Here is a 21,043-nt window from a genome sequence, read left to right on the forward strand (position 1 = left end):
TATTCGTGAATAACAAACACATCGCAAACTTCAATACCCTAAATCCCAATGCTTTAGCGGCATATTCTATTTTGCTATTTGAGGAAATGCATTTGTTTAAAACAACAGGAGAGGTAAACCATAATTTCCTTAAGGCAGAACAATAGGTTTAGGAACCTTGTACACAAAAGTCTAATGTAGGGGTGGGAGGGTGGGGTAGGGTCTTAAAAATTCTGGAAGTAAGCCTTCAAAAACGTTTTAAATTAAAAAATAGGTCAATGACTTACAACCTAAAAGTTATGTATCTAAATCAAGAATGTGACATTCCTTTGAAAAAAAGGAAACTTTCCAATTTTGGCAATCAAAAAGAGGCATCCAAGTTATGTCTGAAGAGTGGTGGTAAAATTCACTATAATTATATTAATTAATTAATTAATTAATATTCATTCAATGATTTAAAAATCACAGCAGTTGGGGCGCCTGGCTGGCTCAGTCGGTGGAACGTGTGGCTCTTGATCTCGGGGTCGTGAATTCGAGCCCCATGAAGGGTGTGGAGATTGCTTAAATAAATAAATAAATCTTTAAAAAAGATAAATAAAAAATAAAAATCACATAAATTGGGACGACTGTAGAAAATAAGACCTAGCATGAGACCACAGAAGGAATTAAATTGTCTTCCTTACTGGAATTGCCATTTTTACCTTAAGTAACATTACATGTGCAATCTCAAAATTCTAATTCATCAATGCAATTTCTATCAACATCCTAGCAGAGTTTTGCATAGTCACAGACCAGCTTATTCTAAAAACTTATGTGGAAACAAATAGGTCTTGGCACAGGTAAAATATATTGAAAAATAAAGTGGGTGGAATCACTCTGCTTGGTGTCAAATCCTATCTTATGGCTGTAGCAACCAAGACAAGGTGGGATTGGCAGGGCAACAGACACAGAATGATGGAACAGACCAGAGAACCCAGAAATAGACCTACATGAGTATGCTCAACTGATTTGTGACAAGGGTGCAGAAGCATATAGGTGAAGGAGCAGTGCTTGGGCAATTGGAGAACCATTAAAAAAAAAAAAAAAAGAACCTCAACCTAAACCTCACACCTTTACACAGAAATTAACTCAAAATGGGTCACAGACTTAAATGTGAAACATAACCCCACACAACTTCAGAAAAGAAATTTGAAAAACTCTTCTGGAACCATGTTTGGTGAAGGAGTATTAGATAGGACATGGAGAAGACAATCCATAAAAATAAACAGTGATAAATTTGGCCTTGTCAAAATAAATACTTTTGTTCTGTGAAAGACCTTGGTTTAGAGGATGGAAAGACAAGTTACAGACTAAGAGAAAATAGTTGTATACCACATATTGGACAAAGGACCTCTCACAACTCAACATTTAAAAAATCCAATTAGAAAAATAGGCAAAAGACATGAACAGATATTACACCAAAGAGGTGTAAGATGGGAAGAAACACATAAAAAGATGTTCAACATCGTTAACCACTGGGAAATGCAAAATGAAACCATAATGAGAAATCACTACACACCTATCAGAATGGCTAAAAAACAAAAACAAAAACAGTGACAACACCAAATGCTGGCAAAGATGTGGAAAAACTGCACCACTCATACATTGCTGGTGGGAGATTAAATGGCACAGTCACTTTGGAAAAACATTTTGGCAGTTTCTTACAAAACCAAACATGCAACTCTCCTACAACCCAGAAACTGCACTTTTTGGGCATGAATCCTAAAGAAAAAAAAACTTACATTCACACAAAAACCTGTACACAAATGTTTACAGCAGCTTTATTTGTAATAGCCAAAATTGGAAATGGCCCAGATGTTCTTCAGTGGGTAAGTGGTTCACAAAACTGTAGTACATCTACACCATGGAACACTACTCAGCAATAAAAAGGAAGTGCTGATACAGAGACGGCATGGCTCACTCCTTGATCTCCTTCATGTCTTGCCCCAAACATCTTCCCGTCAGTGAAGCCTTCTGTGACCACCTGATTTGCAAATAGCAATGCCACTCTTCCCACTCCCTAGACCCTCATATTGGGGCGCCTGGGTGGCTCAGTCGTTAAGCACCTGCCTTCTGCTCACGTCATGATCCCAGGGTCCTGGGATCGAGCCCCACATCGGGCTCCCTGCTCGGCAAGAAGCCTGCTTCTCCCTCTCCCAGTCCCCCTGCTTGTGTTCCCTCTCTCGTTGTGTCTCTGTCAAATAAATAAAAGCCTAAAAAAAAAATACACTATATCATGGTTGCTTTTCTATGTCCCCCTAGTAGGATGTAAACCTCATAAGGGTGGTAAGTTTTGTTTGTTTCAGTCAGTTATTATCACCAGTGCCTAGTACACTACCTGACCTATAGAAGACATTCAGTAGATATTTGAATAAATGAATGACATGGAATTCTTTGTGTGTGTGAGGAGTAAAACAAAGAAGAAATACTGGCTCTCTCAGAGTGACAAGAGCCACTTTAAAAGAAATCAAGAGTGATAAATCCCAGAATGTATATCCAATATACTGACACTAGAGTTTTCAAAATCTTTGGATACATCACAATATAGGAAACTTTTTAATATCAGTAATTAGGACTGCAGTTTTGTTAGCATTAAGAGTAGTCTGGACTGAATATATGACCTAGAAAAACAATTCACCACTGTAAAGCCATTGCTAATGAATTTCCATTAGTGATGCAGAGCTGGCCGAGTTAAACCAAGCTGCTTAAGTTATAGGTGAAATGTGTCTCATAGAGTTCATGTCAACTTGAATGACTTGGCATCTGCCATTTTGTTAACACCTGAAGGAAAACACCACTTAGTATAAGCTAATTCAGAGAGGAAGAGGCTTTCCCAGTAAACAAAGCTGGATTCTGGATGTGGTGTTTAATTTTATGGTGAGAAGAGTGATGAATTAGGTATCAGGAGACTCCATCTTCCATCACTGTCCTCTACCTTGGTATGCTGGGGGGCAATCAAAATCAACTAGACCTCTATCACCTCATCTATAAAAATCAGTGGCTGGATTAGACTCTGAGCTCTTCAAATGATGGCACATTGTTTTATTTATCTTGGTGATACCAGTGCCTGGCACACTGTTGATAATTAATAAAGGCCTGTTAAATGAATTAAGTAATTATACAGGGAGTTCTAAATGGCTCTCCTGGAAATTATATCTTTTCTTGGCTGAACTACAACCCTCCTCTCTCAGAGAGGCCTATCCTTATGTAAGGGCCCTCAAGATACGCACTGCCCATAAGACTAAGGAGACGGGGTGGGGGCGGTGCCTGGATGGTTAAGTATCCGACTCTTAATCTCAGCTCAGGTCTTGATCTCAGGGTCGTGAGTTCAAGCCCCACACTGGGCTCCATGCTGGACCTGTAGCCTACCTAAAAAAAAAGACTAAGGAGACTGGATCCAGAAACTTCTCTGTGGATTGAATCCAAAACATAATGGGAGAGATGTGTTCTAGGTATCACTAGCTATTTTGACCTGATGCCGGTGAATCTGAGGTGGTCAAGGGTGCTTGAAAGAAAAACTCTGATCTGAAACTGAAGGGGATTCTTTTTATCATCCTTTGATAGTCTCTTTTTCTCATTTTTAAGTCAGTAGGTAAAGAATCCCTCAACCTTAACTTCCTAAATGTAAAACACCAAGCTCTTCTGAAAATGGCAAGCATTAAATGTATTCAATATTATTTCTGGATGGATAAACAAGAAACTAGTTCTAATGGTCAGCTCCTGGAAAGGGAAATGGGGGACTGGGGTCAGGGGCAGGCAGGAGGCTCATTTTCTTTTCTTTATATCCCTTTATAGTTTTGAATTTTGTTCTGTGAATTTGTTTCATATTTGATAAGCAAATTAAAAAATAAACATACTAGATGTGCTCAATAATGGTCTAGGTCAACTGAAACCATTGTGTTTCAAAGCGTTTATCATTTACCTGTGCACTACTTAATACTTAATAGGTGTTCAATAAAGGTGTATAAACAAGAAATTTTGTATAGCTCTATTACACAGTAAGTTTTAGAAAAGGTGATTATACAACTTTTACAGGCTTTTAATGATTCAAGTGAAAATATTACTAAGGAAAAAGGATTTGGCAACAAGTTGGTAATACACTACTAAACAATAGGAAACCAAAAATTAGCTACATTGAGATGTAGAAATCAGGATTGCTCAGAGTCAATCAAAGCAAAGATTTACAGTAACAGCAGAGTAGCGATAAATGAAAAGTCATCTTGTCAGTACCACCTCTACCTCAGTAGCTGACCTGTGGTTAGACATTTATTAGCATTCTCAATTTTTCCTAATAGCCAAACAGCAGAAACAACACAAATGTCTATCAACAGATAAATGGACAAACAAAACATGGTACATCCATACAATGGAATATTATGCAGCTGTAAAAAGGAATGAAGTCTTGGTACATGTGTGAATGAACCTTCAGTGTGGAATGAACCTTGAAAACACTACGCCAAGTGAAAGAAGCCAGTCACAAAAGACCACGTGGCTATATTTTCCATTCATATGGAAGTCCAGAATGGGGAAATTGATGGAGACAGAAAGTAGATTAGTGGTTGCTTAAGAATGGGGAGGTGGGAGGCTGGGGAGGTAGGGAGAAGGTGGGAGGCTGGGGAGGTAGGGAGAAGGTGGGAGGCTGGGGAGGTGGGAGGCTGGGGAGAGTGACAGCTCAAGAGTATGAGGTTTCTTTCTGAGGGGATGAAAATGTTTTGAAATTGACCATGGTGATGGTTGTTCATCTCTCTGAATATACCAAAATCCGCTGAAACTGTACACTGCACTCCATAAAACTGCTTTAAAACATAAAAAAATATTAGTATGTCCCTAGTATGTCTTCTTTGAGTCTAAAGGTAAGCAGTTATCACAATGCAAGGGCCATACATGATATTCACTCCTGACCATTGACTTAACAACAGCTGAAAGAGAAAGAAAACCAAGGAAACCATTTGCTTAGTCGCCTTGTAGGGTTCACACCATTATGTATCTTATTCGGTGGGATTCATAAGTTATGAACTTGCTGGTTAGGTTTTCATAATTTAATCTTTATCAGCCAAGGCCACTCATAGCCACTTAGTTTTCGCTCTTTTAAATGTATATATGGACACCTGCCTTGTGCCGGGTACACTGAAAAGAGCTAGAAGAGCGGGGCTTCCCCTCGGGGTTTCTTTTCCTCTCTCCCTAGAAGCACAGTTCTCTCTATGGTACCTCCAGACAGAGTCTTTGAGCATCTGATGCCCTCCCACCAAAATGAAACGATGATGAGATTTGGAATCCTGGCTTTTCCTGCTCATTTTAACGTCTGTGACAATCAAGAAGTTCAAGGAAGGAAATTACGGTGTAGTTACTTGCTACTGCCCGAGTCAGATAAAACTTAACAGAATACCGCGCTATGGAAAGCACAAGAACCACAGGTACGAGTCCTGGCTTATCAGTGTTTTCCAGGGCTTCTGCACACATGGCTATTTCCACAGTGGCAGATCCAGTGACTGCAGAACTCCGCGCTGTGCACAACATCTACAGTTTAGTAAAGCTGGAAAGAATTTTATTTTTGTAAAAACTAAATGGGGTGTGGCTCATTTTCTTGCCAAAGGGCTATTTTATTCCAAGACACTGCTGTCTGCTGACCTTCATTTATAGGCTGAGCAATGTTCTATTTAAGTAAAATTAACTCATAGTGGGCACTTTTTTTGGGATGCAGTAATTATTGCAAAGAAATAACAATGTTTAAATTTGATTTGTTCTTAGTTTAGATTTGATTATATTGGGTTATAAATGAATGTCTTTGTTCACACAAGGCTTAAATTTAGAAATTATTTTATGTTGAGAAAAAGGGCCATATTTAAGTTCATTTTCTACATGTAAGAATATTTTTAGGTTTCATGAAATCCAATATTTTGTGTGTTTTTGCTTCTACTAGACTGCAGGTGTCTCTCATCCACCTTTACAGCGATGGTACCTAGCAGTCTTTGTTATACATTTTTTTTCGTTGAATGATGAAACCATACCACAGAGTAATTAAGGCATTGTCTGCGTTACTATCCCTGGTTAACTAGTACTTCGTCTGTAGTTTATACCATCTCAATATATACTTGGGAACTTTGGGCACATTTGAAAGTTTTCCTGAGTTTACATCTATTTATACATGGCCTAGAGGCCTTCTTTTATGTAATTCTTACATAGTTCGAGGTGCTTGACTTGACATATCATCCTTCCCTTCCTCTCTACACAAATCTATGGTTAGGGAAGTTTCCCATCTTTGGCTTGCATCTATAAATATATTCTAGTTTGCTTTTTTTTTTTTTCCCCCCAGAAAAAAAAAAATGCTGGAACGCTTTGATTTAGGATCAGACACCAAATGTGTGGGTTGGCTAACATTTTAAAACAAGCAAATCAATACTACTTTTTGGTTATCTATACTAATGATAATTTGGCTTTGTTTTTTAATTATTATAAGACAAAATATGACATTTTAATGATTCATAGTCACTTGTAAAAATGATTTCAACTGTAGCTTTAAACTGGAGACCCACAAACTGCTCAAAATATTTGTTGAATGTGTCAGTGTCCTTCATCATTTCCTGGTTTTTGCTTTTGAAAACCTCCACTAGAGGAAACTAGGGGCAACATAAATTTAAGATTAATATGCTTTGGATTCACCCATTTCTAAAGGCTACATGTCGTCTTGGAAAGATGTTGATTTCATTTATAACCCTCTGCCTTCCCCAACACTTTAAGTTTTCACTAATTTATTTTCTCTTGTCTCCTGTTTTTACAAAGGTAAACGTCCTAACATTCACTTTCTATTTCTCCTACTACAGAAACACTGAAGACTTTGAAGCTTTTTTTCCTCTGCCCCACCAAATCAAGGATCAACATTACCTATCATTACTTTTCACCCTGATCTAAGCTATATTTGTTAGTAGCAGTGGGTTTATAATGATTTCTGTAATGTATGAATAATGTTTCCAATTTTCCTTTGAGGGCAAATTCTTTAAACCATTAGGTGGCATATCCTCACAAAAGGATAAATTAACTGGTAAACAGGTTTCCTAGCTAAGTCAAGAATCTTCTTGGGCGCCTGGGTGGCTCAGTTGGTTAAGCGACTGCCTTCGGCTCAGGTCATGATCCTGGAGTCCCGGGATCGAGTCCCGCATCGGGCTCCCTGCTCGGCAGGGAGTCTGCTTCTCCCTCTGACCCTCCTCCCTCTCATGCTCTCTGTATCTCATTCTCTCTGTCTCAAATAAATAAATAAAATCTTTAAAAAAAAAAAAAAAAAAAAAAAAGAATCTTCTTCAACCTGGAACATTGTTAAAATCGTCCCTATACACAATAAAAAGCAATGGAAAGCAATATTTTTACAGTGCCATTAAATAAAGCAGAAAATATAAACTATCTTATTTATCTTGAATGGTGATACTTAAGGAAAAAGTGTTTGAATTAGAGGAAAATGAACAGATGGATACTACCTGACAAGGTCATCTAAGGCAACATTCAATGACCTATAAGAGGGGAGTATTTATTGAGCACCTACTATCTGCTAGCTTCTTTATAAATGTTCTCATTTGATTTTAGGGACAACACTGAAAACAAGTGGTATTAGCCCCATTTTAGAGAGCAACCTAAAATCTAAAGACAAGTTAACAAACCTGCCTCCCTTCCCCCATTAACAGTTCCGTTTTAAAAAATAGACTTCCTATGATTGTATACCCCACATGATTCTCCTTTATCCTGCTTTGCACCTGTTAAGTAGATCAGAGGAAACCAAAATATTTCCAAGACATACACTTTACCTAAACCAGCTTCAGTTTAGAGTCAAATACCATACACTATATAAAGAACAGCCTTTTTTTTATTGTTTTTTGGAGTACCACTGTTTGAAAACAAGGCCTTTTTTTTTTTGCTTAAGCCCATGTTTAAATTTCAGAGATTGTCAAAGGACTTCATCTTTAAAAACAAAAATTTTTGCAATTTCTCTTCTAAATATTTATCTCAAAGAAATAATCAGAGTTGCAAAAACAGCTTTTGCAAGGATGTTCACTGAAGAATTATCTATAAGATATGGAAACAACATAAACTTGCAACAACCTGGAATTAGTGAAAGAAGTTATGAAATACCCATTATATGGAATATCATAGTAATTTTTAAAATTTTCAAAAATATTTGATTACAGGGGTGCCTGGGTGGCTCAGTCCTTTAAGAATCTGACTTTGGCTCAGTTTGTGATCTCCGGGTCCTGGGATCCAGCCTCCCTTTGGGCTCCCGGCTCAGCATGGAGTCAGCTTCTCCTTCTCTCTCTGCCCCTCCCCCCGCTTGTGTGTACTCTCTCTCTCAAATAAAATCTTTAAAAAAATATTTGATTATATGAAAAAATGTAGTAGTAACTGAAAAGAATGGAACACAAATTGTATATACAGCATGATTCCAATTTTTCAAATATGTAACTTTCTATACTGGAAATAGATTAAAAAAAATGAGCAGGTGGTACAATTATGAGTAATTTTAATTTTCTTCATTATAAATCCCTTTATAGGGCACCTGGGTGGCTCAGTTGGTTGAGTCCCAGGATCAAATCCTGCATCGGCTCCTTGCTCAGGCTCCTTGCTCGGCGGCTGGGAGTCTGTTTCTCCCTCTGACCCTCCCCTCTCTCATGCTCTCTCTCTCAGATAAATAAAATCTTTAAAAAAAAAAATCCCTTTAGGGCGCCTGGGTGGCTCAGTTGGTTAAGCGACTGCCTTGGGCTCAGGTCATGATCCCGGAGTCCCAGGATCGAGTCCCACATCAGGCTCCCTGCTCAGCGGGGAGTCTGCTTCTCCCTCTGACCCTCCCCCCTCTCATGTGCTCTCTCTCTCTCTCTAATAAATAAATAAAATCTTTAAAAAAAAATCCCTTTATATTTTCCTCTAAAATGTTTACAATGACTTTGTATTTTTTTTTGGTAATATTTTATTTATTTGAAGAGAGAAAGAGAGTGCAAGCACAAGCAGGGGGAGCGGCAGGACAGAGGGAGAGGAAGAAGCAGGCTCCCCGCCGAGCAGGGATCCCCATACGGGACTCGATCCCCAGGACCCTGGGATCATGACCTGAGCCGAAGGCAGACGCCCAACCGACTGAGCCACCCAGGCGCCCCAATGACTTTGTATTTTTTTTTTTTTGAAGATTTTATTTATTTCTTTGACAGAGAGAGAGATAGCAAGAGCAGGAACGCAAGCAGGGGGAGTGGGAGAGGGAGAAGCAGGCTTCCCGCCGAGCAGGGAGCCCGATGTGGGACTTGATCCCAGGACCCTGGGATCATGACCTGAGCCGAAGGCAGACGCTTAACGACTGAGCCACCCAGGCGCCCGACTTTGTATTTTTTAACCCAAAGCAAAGTGGTTAAAAATACTTTAAGAATGCACTACTTAAGATACTTTTCTAGTAAATTAACTAAATCATACATATTGACTATTGTAGCATTTCCTATCATGTTCACTTCTAGAAAACACTATGCAGTCTATAATGGTAATTCCCCCTGACCTGAAATACAAGCGCCCCAATATCAAAAAGAATGATAATGACAAAACCGGAAATACACAAGCTAGTTAATACAGAAAAAAAACTTACAGATTACATTAGTCTATGAAAGATACTGTATTATTCAGTGTCAACAGCAGAATGTCAATCTGAGTGCAACACTATGTAATTAGAGCATAGAATAAATATTCAAAGCTATTATATTGACCTCACAAATTTTATTGAAGAGGAAAACGTTATATATATTATATAGAAATTACATATCTATAAGCAGCTTAAAAGAATCAGAGTTAGATTTTCAATAAACGGGTTACAAGATTACAAAAAATAACTTGCTATTCAATCTTTTAAACCAAAGATAGCAGAAAGAAGAGATCAGACTTCATAAAAGAAATTGACTTCTATGCGCAAAATGAACCCATGCTTCAGAACTAGTCACATGATACCAGGTTATTTCAAGAGTCCTTTCACTCAGAAGTTTCTGCTTATTTCATTTTAATTCAGTATTATCACTTTACCAATGATATTTTAACAAATACTATCAAATACCATAGGATTTCACTCATGTGTGGAATTTAAGAAACAAAACAAACGAGCAAAGAAAAAAGAGAAATGAAAGTTTCTTAAATGTGGACAACAAACTGGTGGTCACCAGAGGAGGGATGGGGGAAAAAGGTGAAGGGGGTACCTGGATGGCTCAGGTCATGATGGGATCGAGCCCCGCATCCCGCATCCCGCATTGGGCTCCCTGCCCTGGCAGGGAGCCTGCTTTTCCCTCTCCCTCTGCCTCTCCCCCTCGCTTGGGCTCTCTCTCTCTGTCTCTCAGGCAAATAAATAAAATCTTTTAAAAAAAGAGTATATTTATGGTGATGAGCACCGAGCAATGTATAGAACTGCTGAATCACTATATTGTAGAGCCGAAACTAATATAACATTGTATGTTAACCATGCTGGAATTTAACGGATAAGGACATAATTTTAACCAACCAGATAAAAATGCATGGTAACTCAAAGAATGACAGAGTTAATGAACCCGTCATAGAATTGGCAAGATGACAATAAAAACTGGAAATTAATCCGAGGTTAAGAGTTTTAAGGGTGGGAGCTGAAAAGGACCCCTCAGAAGCCAGCTATCCAACAGGATTCTCAAGCGCAGATCTACGTTAACTTCTCCTCTTATCTCTGTTAATGAGGGCATACCAGTTAAATATACAGATTAACTCCTCCATTAGGAACTTTTCCAAACCTGCACTCCTTTAAAGGGCAATTATAAGGAGAAGCACTTGCTTTTTCGAGAGTTTTACACAAGACCTCCCATTATGGGCAGTCACAAAACTAAGAATGAAGTAGGATAAGCCAACGGATTCTGTAAGATTACCGACAAACACTAAAATACTGCTCAGTAGTTACTTAAGAAGGAGGAAAAAAAAAAAACAACCCATCACAGTAATGGCTTTCACAGGCTATCTGGCACAACATTTGAGGGAAAACACTGTAAGAAAGCTTTACTTAAGAGGTTTTTATTCTTGTTATCAGCCAGAATTAGATTATTTCTCCTTTGCTTGTAAAATTGGATGGCTGGAGAATATTTGCAGGCAAGTACAAATGGGGGCGAGACTTAAGTGATGAGGATTCTACCATTTCTGCAAACTCCTGTTCAAGTTGTAGTGTGTCTATGATAGACTACTACAGTACTTTGATTTTATATAGCACCTGTCTGCTGAAGAGCCAAGGGTCACTTATCCACAGCTCACTTAGCCTTTCAGCATGCCTGTGACATCCATAGATTAGAAACAGATGGCTAAATAAAGTAAAATCCACATCTGGACACCAAGAACTTGTGTGATTTACTGACGATGGCCTAGATGTCCAAACTGCAGAGGACTCCAAGCCCTTGGATTCCATGCTCAATGCCTTTTCCAGTGAACGACACTACCTCCTTACCCTTAAACAAACTTCTAGACCGTTAAGAAAAATTAAGTTTTCTCATAATACAAAATCAGTAGGTTTAATGCGCCAAAATCCTGGCTAAGCAATGATGTTAATGGTACCTCTATATTTTAAAGAACTAACATGAGTCATGGAATAGGCCACTGGTGAACGTCTTCCTGCCATAGCTACCAATTTGCCAACAGGGTAGTTAGCTTGGTTCTACACAGGTGCATTAAAATTTGAAAAATCAACTAATATTAACATTTTGAAATAAGCCAGGCTACAACTATTTGGGGGAAAAAAAAAAAAATCCCGGTAAACCAAAAACCTTGAGCCATGCCCTCAACTGTATAAATGAGAAGATGCATAATGTACTCGATGTGTTATCAATATAATAATTTTAAGTGACTTTCTCAAGGTCGAACTATGAGTCAGGAGCCATGTCTAAAATCTAGTTCTTTTGAAGGTAAGTCCAATATATTTTTCCCTTAGTATTTCAATTTTCACTTAAAAGCATGTTTTTTCTTCCCTAAAACATTTTATTCTAACATTTGTCTTTCAGGTGCTAAGATTAAAGCAAATTAGATATTATTAAACATACTGAATTTGACAGTGCCTCACCTTCATAACTACAGTGAGTTGGTCCCAAGAATTATGACCTGCTGAGAATGACATTTCATGATTAGACAGTTTTTTATATTTCTAAGCCATAACTAACCAAAGCTGTATCATAACTAATAACAGCTAGTCCTGACCATTGGTATCTAAAAGAGCTTCCAGGAGGCACCTGGGTGGCTCAGTCGGTGAAGCATCTGCCTTCAGCTCAGGTCATGATCCTGTGGTCCTGGGATGGAGCCCTGCATCAGCCTCCCTGCTCAGCAGGGAGTCTGCTTCTTCTCCCTCTGTCCCTCCACCCACTTGTTCTCTCTCTCTCTCAAATAAATAAATAAAATATTTTAAAAAAGAGCTTCCAATGTGTAATGTATCCAAAAAGCTTCTGAAACCTCCCAACACATTGAATGAACAAATATATGGTAGATCACTCTCTAGAATAATTACCCAGACTCAAAACACGATCTAGCCGTTTTCTTTCAAACTGTGTTTTATTAGTTTCACAGATCAAATTTTTCCCTCTCTGGATTACTTTTAACCAACAGAAAAAATTATCACATGAGCAAATATGAAGTGATTTTAAAAGCAGATACCCACATTGTTGTCTTTCGATAGATGCTCATTTTCATTTTTACACCAGCTACTTTTGGAATCTGTACTAAACAGCAAAAAGAGTTTAGCGTTCACATTTCGCCTAGATTGTGCTCATGAAATGCAATCGCGGATTCCTGAATTTATCATCTGTGGTAAGAATATGTCAGTAAATTTCTTGGAAAGGCTAGTAGAAACGATGCCTAAAACAGAACATGGAATAATGGAAAGTGGCCTTTCTTCCTTTTTTCCCCCTGTCGGTTTCACCAGAATCACTTTAGTTCTCAGGCACCATGGCCAAGCTCCCCTTTCTGTTCAGCAACAGTCATGCGGTTTGCCTAGGAGCAAAATTTCATTTGGTTTCTGATAGTGCCCTGGATACTGACATTCTGCCAATATAAATAGTCAAGTCTAATGTGCATGTAACCATTTGTAGAAGAGATGTAATCACAACCAAAATATTACTCACCAGTTATAATTAATCCTTCTACCCCAAATGCCATAAGCCTAGACATTTTTAGCAATGGGCTCTAAATGATGGCATCAGACTGGAGACCCTGGACTTGAATGCTGAGTGTCTGTACTCAGTCAAGGCAGAGCATAATTTGCTTGGCTCCCCACCTCGGGTAAAGAAAGAGGTTGATAAATTGCTAGATCTAACAGTAGAGATTAAGAATTAGACTCACAACCCCCTCATCTTACTAAAAACCCGAGTTCATGAAATGATAGCTGCTCCCCCCCCATTAAGTCAGTAACAGTCAGTGGTTTTAAATGAGTGGACACTTGAAGACAATGAAATGCTCCATAGACTGAGAACCTAGTGATGATCCTGTTTTGATGTGAGTTAATAATATTTTAAAAAGAGCTCATCTCCCTACCACTTCAACCTCGTTGGATTGTGGTACTCTCTCTTTGAGGTTAAAATATGTATTAGGAGTTCAATCTAAAATTCTGTTATCACCTCACTTCCACTAGGGGGGTCTATCTACCAGTGTAGTTTAACTACAATAACTCAGGTGCAGCTTAATTCCACTTTGAGCAAATCTGCGCCACAAGGCTAGCCTTGAGTTCAGAACTATATGCTTTCAAGGAGTTCTAGTTTTTAGGCTCAGAAACCCCAGCACAGCACAAAAATGGAGTGCTCGAGTCATTCCGAGGTTGCTGCAGTAGACGGAGGGGTTTTTTGGCTAATGCACACAAAGCCAACATCTCTTAAATGTTCCCGTTTCATTTATAGCTGCCCTAGTTTCAAGGCTGAATCTGTATCAACTGGATCCATTTTTGTAAATAAGTAAAGCTTTTAAACTCCTGACCTCAGAGACTCCTCTGCCTGTTGCTTTTCTTTTTTTTCCTCTGCCCATTTCTATACTCTGCAAAATATAATCTGAATATCAGAACTGCCACGTTTTTCCAAAAGCAATCTTAACTTGGGCCACATGGGCAGGTATTGGTCATCATCACAGGAGGGAGCTGTTTCAGGGGCCTCTCATTATTCCATCAAGATACTGACAGGCAAAAACCCAACCAGCTAGATTTATCAGATTTAAGATCCACTGTTTTTGTGCCTGATTTCTGATCCAATTAATTGCAACCCACAAATAACTGGTGGTTAATTTTAGTCAAGAAATGATCCACCACCTTCAAGGAGACGCCTAATAAAGAGAACAGTTCAATCAGAATATAGGCCAGAACCAGGAATACGGGTAAATCCTAATTTTTTTTTTTTAACACTATCTTAAGGAATATGGCTTCAAAACTATCCTCTAGGGATGAAGTGGGTGTGAATTAAAGGACGATTTTCCTAGAAAATAATTACTAAGATATTTTTTACATTTAGGAAAGCCACCGGGGAGATATTTGTCCCGGCACAGAGATTTCAAGCCCTTATTTTAAAAACAGCTCCCGTTTTTTATTTTGGATAAAATCGGAGCACCAAATTCCCTTTCTGTTCCCCTCCTCCAAATCCAAGTAGAATTCCCTGTAGTAGAGGCTAGATTCACACTCCCCCTCTCCTTTTTTTTTTTTTTTTTGTCGTGGTAGTTTTTGGAAGATGGGCTCCAGCCACTACATTCCAGTTTTCAAGGCAAAAGAAGTCATGTGACCATTACCGTAGGGGCATCAGAGACTTGGGGCACGTGATGCCAATCAGCAAGTGTGGGACTTCGGCCACTTCGCTGGAATTCACTGTAAACCGCATCTCCAGGATCAAGTTGAGGCTCCCAAACACAGTGTGACATCAGTCAAGTGGCGTAAGTGCTTACCTCTCAGGAGTTTGTCATTTCACTTCACGTTTTCTACCTGCTGTGCGGCCAGCCAGGCTCTCCTCCCCTCCACCCCCTCCCTCGTAACAGGCCGGGCACCCCCGGCATCCCGTCCGTCGGATCCTAAATGGCGAGACTCTCCAACACAGTTAGTTCTAACCTCAACCTGCACCCGTAGGGATGGTGTGCAGATCCGGTGAGGAGCAAGAAGCAGCGCGTCGCGCAAGTGTCAGAGAGCATTCACCCCGCGCCACCTCCCATCCTGGGATCCTCTGCTGTCCTGGAGCCGGGCCGTTGGAGCCGCCAGCGCGGTTCGAGCGGTAGCAGCGGTGGCGGCAACTTTGGGACTGGCAAGAAGCCAGGGCGGGGGTGGTCAGCGTCCCCCCGCCTCTTATTAGAGCGCTTAAGTACTGCGGGTGGAGGAAAGTCAACAGCGGCAAGTGCAGCTGGGGGGCGGGGGGAGGGGAGATCACCCCCCATCCCACTGCCCCTGCCGCTCTGCCTCCCCCGGGAGCCCCGAAAGGTCCCGCGCTGCCCCGACCGCGCGCTCGCGGCTGCAGAGTCAGAGGAGCCGAGCAGGGCGCGGACCGAGGGGTCCGGGGAGATGGGGAACCGAAAGGTTCTGCCCCAGTGGCCCGGCGATGTTGAGCTACCGAAAGGGAAAAAGTGCTTACTCATAGGGAGACGCGGTGCGATCGCGGCGCTCTCGCTAATGGCCAGGGAAGCAAACGGGAGGCAGGCAGCTCCCGGAGCCCGGTTCCTTCCCTGGGCCAAGGCAGCCGCTCAGAGCCCCGGAACTGGCGTGAGCCCGCGAGGTCACCCGAGGCGGGCGAGCGGGGGCCGGAGGCAGCCACCGGGATTTCCTGAGTCCGGGGCGGGAGGGGGCGGGGGGCCGGGGGGTGGCAGTAGCTGGGGAAGAACGACAGATGGAAGTTCGGCGCTCGGTTTCCACTTCGCGGCCGCCGCTACGGAAGGGGAGAAGGACAAGGTTGGCGTCAAGGACTGCAGCCCCAGGTAAGCAACAAGTTAGGAGCAACTAGCGAGAAGGCACCATCCCGGTGGTTAAGAGCAGAAGACGTGTTTGCGGCGGGTGGTCGTGGGGAACACTGTCACTCCCACCCATCCTGGATGCGAACGACCCGCTTTGGCGCGCAAGGTCCGGGACCGAAATTTCTGCAGCCCCCCCCCCCCCCCGCGCCCCCCCCCCCCCCCCGCGCGGGGCACGTCCCAGCTGAGGTTGCCGGAGATGCTCTCCGCTGGACCCACGCCTGCCCACGCCCCGGGAACCCGCTCCCGTCGTGCCCCGTCGTGCCCACAAAGCACTTACATAAAGGCGCAGAGTCCCGGATCTGCCCGACAGTCTCCGACCGACGCACTCCGACAACTTCTGCCTCTCGCAATCTTTGCGGCCGTGGTTCTAAAGCCAGCGCCCCCTCCCTCCCGCCTGCCCCCTCCGCCCCTCGGCCGCCGCCATTGGCTCGGGTGCTGCTAACAGTCGGCCTGGGAACCTGGAAGGGGATTGGGCCGCGAGCCTGTCACATCAACTGGGTGGGGAGCCGGGAGCAGAATCCTCGGGGATGGGCACCCTGGAGGGATGGGGACTCTAACTCTGCGGCAGGGAGCGGAGACCGGTCCCTCGCGACTGCTTCTCCCTCTCCCTGGCTAAAAAGGAAAAGGGATTAGAAGTCCACGGTGCCTGGCTCAGAGTCATGTGCAAAGGGGGGGAAAAAAAGGAATAAATGAAAAGATAGGACTGTTGGGAATGGGAGTTTGCAAGTCACCAAGCCCCTGATTAAGTCCGAGGGTACAGGTTCTCCCCGGAATGGTGAAGAGAATCTCGGCCCAAGAAGGGACATTTACTAGTAGTTTCGTCTGCGCGAATCAGCCCAGGTGTGACACCTTAGCAATCTTTCCTTTTCCCTTCCGAGGTCTAAGGAGCAGAATATGGGCAGGACGGGGCTCTCGGGTCTTTGGTTTCGTGCCAAGTAAATTGTTGACCAAAATCACCTGTTAGGTAGGGTTGTCCATGCGGAAGGGGGTGAGAGGTCGAGGTAGGAAGGAATGGTGGGAGTAACGTCGTTCCACTCGTTTGGAAATGGATGTCAATTCTCATTAATCTCCTAACACCAGAGAAAACTTGGAGACGTGCTCCTGCTTCCCGGAATACCTTTTCTGTTTCCCAGAGTCCCTTTTCTTCTTCTTTGCCCATGAGATTGCCTCCATGTCATAGCTGGCTTCTTGCATGAATACACGGGGAGGTTTCCCCTCCGTATCTGCGTTCCAGTCCTTTGGCTCACTCCAGATCCAAAATCAACTCCGAGGGCCAGAGTTTGAGGGATTCTCCAGGGTCAGGTCAAGTGATTGGCTTGTGGTACAGCTGTCCAAGAGAAAGTCTAAGCCCCTTCCTGTTCCAGTCATAACCATTTGGTTTCAAAAAATGTGTACTTGGATTTTTTTATTTTTACAGATTTAAACTTGGTTCAAATACATAACATTTTCCGTGCATTTTGGGGAAAATGCTAAACTAAGAGTGGCCTGAAAAATTGAATGCTCTTGTAAAGAAACTCCCACTTGATCTGCTATTATGAATTTCCTTAGAGAAATTAACCTGCAGTGAGTGCCAGGACTCCTTAAATGGGAAGACGCAGGGGAGTCCACAGACTGCCTAAAAGCTAGATAAGCAGAGAAGGATTTGGCACTGGGAAAAAAGCCTCGTTAAATATTTATTAATGATTAACCAACCAGAAGGACTTATGAAAGGCACAGGAAGGTGAAAAAGAAATGAGAGGGCAATCTTGCTTTCAGAAACATTACATTTCTCTTATGAGAGATTTCATACTGGTTCAGGTTGGGATCGCTACAAAAATACTTATTTCAACACGTTGCTGTTAGCCTGACCCCACACACATTTACAATAGGCTCCAGAATGAGATTTCTGGCTTCCAATAATTGTCCTGAGGTTTGATATGGCTTCTGGAATTCTTTGCACAGAATTTCTAGACACACTAAATATGGTACTTCTACCTTTTGTCTGTAAGTCACCCCAGAAAAGCTTCCACCTGCTTTTAGACTTACACAGACAGACTTAGTAATTTCCTGAAGGAACTCGGTAAGCTAAATTTTCGAGCATGGATATATTTGTCTCAATTACTTAATTTTCTACTTCAGTTTATTTTTCAAGTTTTGGAATTCAGAGTAAGTCAAAATATTAAGAATCCCATGCATATGCTCCTTTTGCTTTCTTGTTTCTCAATTAGAAAAGCTTCCGTCAAAACTTTAATAAAAGTCTTTGTTCACCACTAACACTGCGGATGTCAGAATTCAGCCAAGAGTTTGTTGTCGAGAAACGTCACTTTAATGGAAGTGCAGTGGTCTATAGTTTCAAAGCTTCAGGGCGCCCAAGTGGGGCACTGCTTGACCTCAACAGAAAAAAGATGCCTTAAACGCGGAAGCACCTATTTGGATGCTAGTTGAGATGCCTATGTAACAAGCTCAACAGTATAATCCAGGTCGGGCTGCATTTTTTAAAATTTTTTTGAAGATTTTATTTATTTATTTGACAGAGAGAGCCAGAGAACACAAGTGGAGGAATGACAGAGGGAGAAGGAGAAGCAGGCTCCCCACTGAGCAGGGAGCCTGATGCGGGCCTCGATCTGAGGACCCTGGGATCACAACCTGAGCGGAAGGCAGACGCTGAACCCACTGAGCCACCCAGGCGCAGCCGGTAGAACTGTATTTTCATGAATATTATTAAAATAGGCATTTCGATGTAACTAAGCTACCTTTGTGTTGCCCCAAACCTAAAAGGCCTCTTCAAAGATTAACATTTTCTCAGAAAGGAGCCTCAAACTCAAAAGCTTTATTCAAACTGCATTTCTTTCTGATCTTGCACACCGTCAATCTAACTAACACAGGATCATTCACAGTTTACAAACCCCAAATTGGTCGTTGCACAGACGATCTCCAGCGTCCCTTCTAGCAACTTATAGTCAGGACAGAGGCTCTAATTCATCCTTGAGCACCTTGAACAGCAGCCTGGCATGTAGCAGTTCAGTAAATGCTTGTTGAACTAATGGTTATTTTATGGTTCTATTCTTGTAAAACTAAAAACAAAACAAAAAGTCTCTCTCTATATAGGCTCTCACAGATCCTGTGAATCAACAACCTAGAAGTTTTCACCCTTTCCTTCTGTCTCCAATTTTCAATCCCATAGGCCTTTGTAATAAATAGCTTCAAATCAATATCACCAAATTTTGAAAACCATTTATTTTTCCTGTATTTTTTTGCTGTCAAACGAGGCTCTGGTCTCACCCTTAGGTTTTACCTCTGTCCAATGTACCTTTCTTTCCTCCTTTCCACAAGCATACGCTCCTTTTCTTTGCTCTGCTTTCTATATCTCTGCCCAATGCTCTCCCCAGTCCAGTTCACAATTTATTATGTGCACATATTCTGAGTTTTTTTCCTGACAATTTCTTAGCGTAAATTCTGTTTCCCTTTTACCCATTTTTTTAAAAGCCTCCTTTCTATAGTCCATTAAAATGCGATTTTGCTACACAACCATTACATAATAGAAGAAATCAAGAATCCTGATCAGTTCAATACAAATAATTTCTTCTAATTCATTATTGCTTTCTCACTGTCTAAATGTATAATTGTGTACCAATCTATTTTAATTAATTGCTTCTTGATTTATCAGTTCGTTTCCAGGAACCAATATATTTTGCTTTCATCTTATGTTTTAGTATGATAATTCTATTCCATGTTATGATATTTTAGGTTCTTGGATTGATCCTTGATTCCTCTTTTTATTCAACATGTTATATCTGGTTAAAAATACAGCTTATATGATAATATCCATAGCAAATAGTGACATACAGTTTTTTTAATTAAGTGTGATTTTAAAGATTTCTCTTATCCTTAAATATTAGGCATGGAGGTGATCTTGGTAGATCTGGAAACTTCTTAAAATTTTTTGACCCAGAATATAATAATTGCAAGTTATTTCCATTGTTTACTAAGTGAAGGTGGTTTTCATGTTTCCAACTCAAAATGTATGCGTGTATAACACATGAATGTTAATTCCTTGGGTAGGCATTTTCAAATATTTCTCAAGTCTCAGCAGTTCCTATCAATCTATCAATCTGAATGTCTGTTAAAACCTGCCAATTATCTTATAAGCACATTTTCATAAAGAAATTATTGTGGCATGTCCAAGAGTGTTTTCACATTTTCACTTGTTAAAAAGAAGAACAAAAGACCAAAAAAGTCAAATGAAATGTCTTTACTAGGATTAGGATATATTTGATCAACATTAACCTTCTAATATGTAGATCCAATTTTGAAGGTCACTATCCATCGCTGGAAATGCTCAGAATTAAACTGTCACCCTCAGGTTTCCTGTCAAATATATCATTAATGGACAATATTCTTTTAAGTGCCTATTATGTTCTTGGCATTGAATGAAATATTATGGGGCGCCGGGGTGGCGCAGTCGGTTAAGCATCTGATGACACTTGATTTTGGCTCAGGTCGTGATCTCAGGGTCGTGGGATCCCCAGCCTGCCACGTTGGGCTCTGCGCTCAGTGTGGAGTCTGCTTAAAGTTTCTCTCTCCCTCTGCCTCTCTCCCCTCAAATAAATACATCTTTAAAAAGTGAATTAAAGATTATAAGCAACATAGAAAAAGCATGGTCTCAACACACATGGAATTAATAGTCAAATAATTCAATAGCAAAACCAATGTAGATGAAATACTGAGACAACAATTCAAAGGATAGAATATATAAGGGAGCTCTATTCTCAACTTTTTGAAGAACCTCCATACTGTTTTCCAGAGTGGCTGCACCAGCTTGCATTCCCACCAATAGTGTAGGAGGGTTCCCCTTTCTCCGCATCCCTGCCAACATCTGTCTTTTCCTGACTTGTTAATTTTAGCCATTCTGACTGGTGTGAGGTGGTATCTCATTGAGGTTTTGATTTGGATTTCCCTGATGCCGAGCGATGTTGAGCACTTTTTCATGTGTCTGTTGGCCATTTGGATGTCTTCTTTGGAAAACTGTCTGTTCATGTCCTCTGCCCATTTCTTGACTGGATCATTTGTTCTTTGGGTGTTGGGA

The 21,043-nt window shown here is 41.2% G+C and overlaps 1 protein-coding gene across 2 annotated transcripts in view; it reads right to left on the reverse strand.

The window, feature by feature from the left end:
• PLS3 (plastin 3) overlaps window positions 1-16,334 on the reverse strand; it is an 80,378-nt gene extending 64,044 nt beyond the window's left edge. The window contains exon 1 of one of the 2 annotated variants that reach the window (XM_021686725.1): window positions 16,256-16,334. The gene's annotated coding sequence lies outside the window, so the exon portion shown is untranslated. The remainder of the gene's footprint in view (window positions 1-16,255) is intronic. The other variant, XM_021686754.1, reaches the window with a different exon arrangement.
• Between the last annotated feature and the right edge of the window lie 4,709 nt (window positions 16,335-21,043).

Source organism: Neomonachus schauinslandi, chromosome X, assembly GCF_002201575.2.
Source record: "Neomonachus schauinslandi chromosome X, ASM220157v2, whole genome shotgun sequence".
Classification (NCBI taxonomy): domain Eukaryota; kingdom Metazoa; phylum Chordata; class Mammalia; order Carnivora; family Phocidae; genus Neomonachus; species Neomonachus schauinslandi.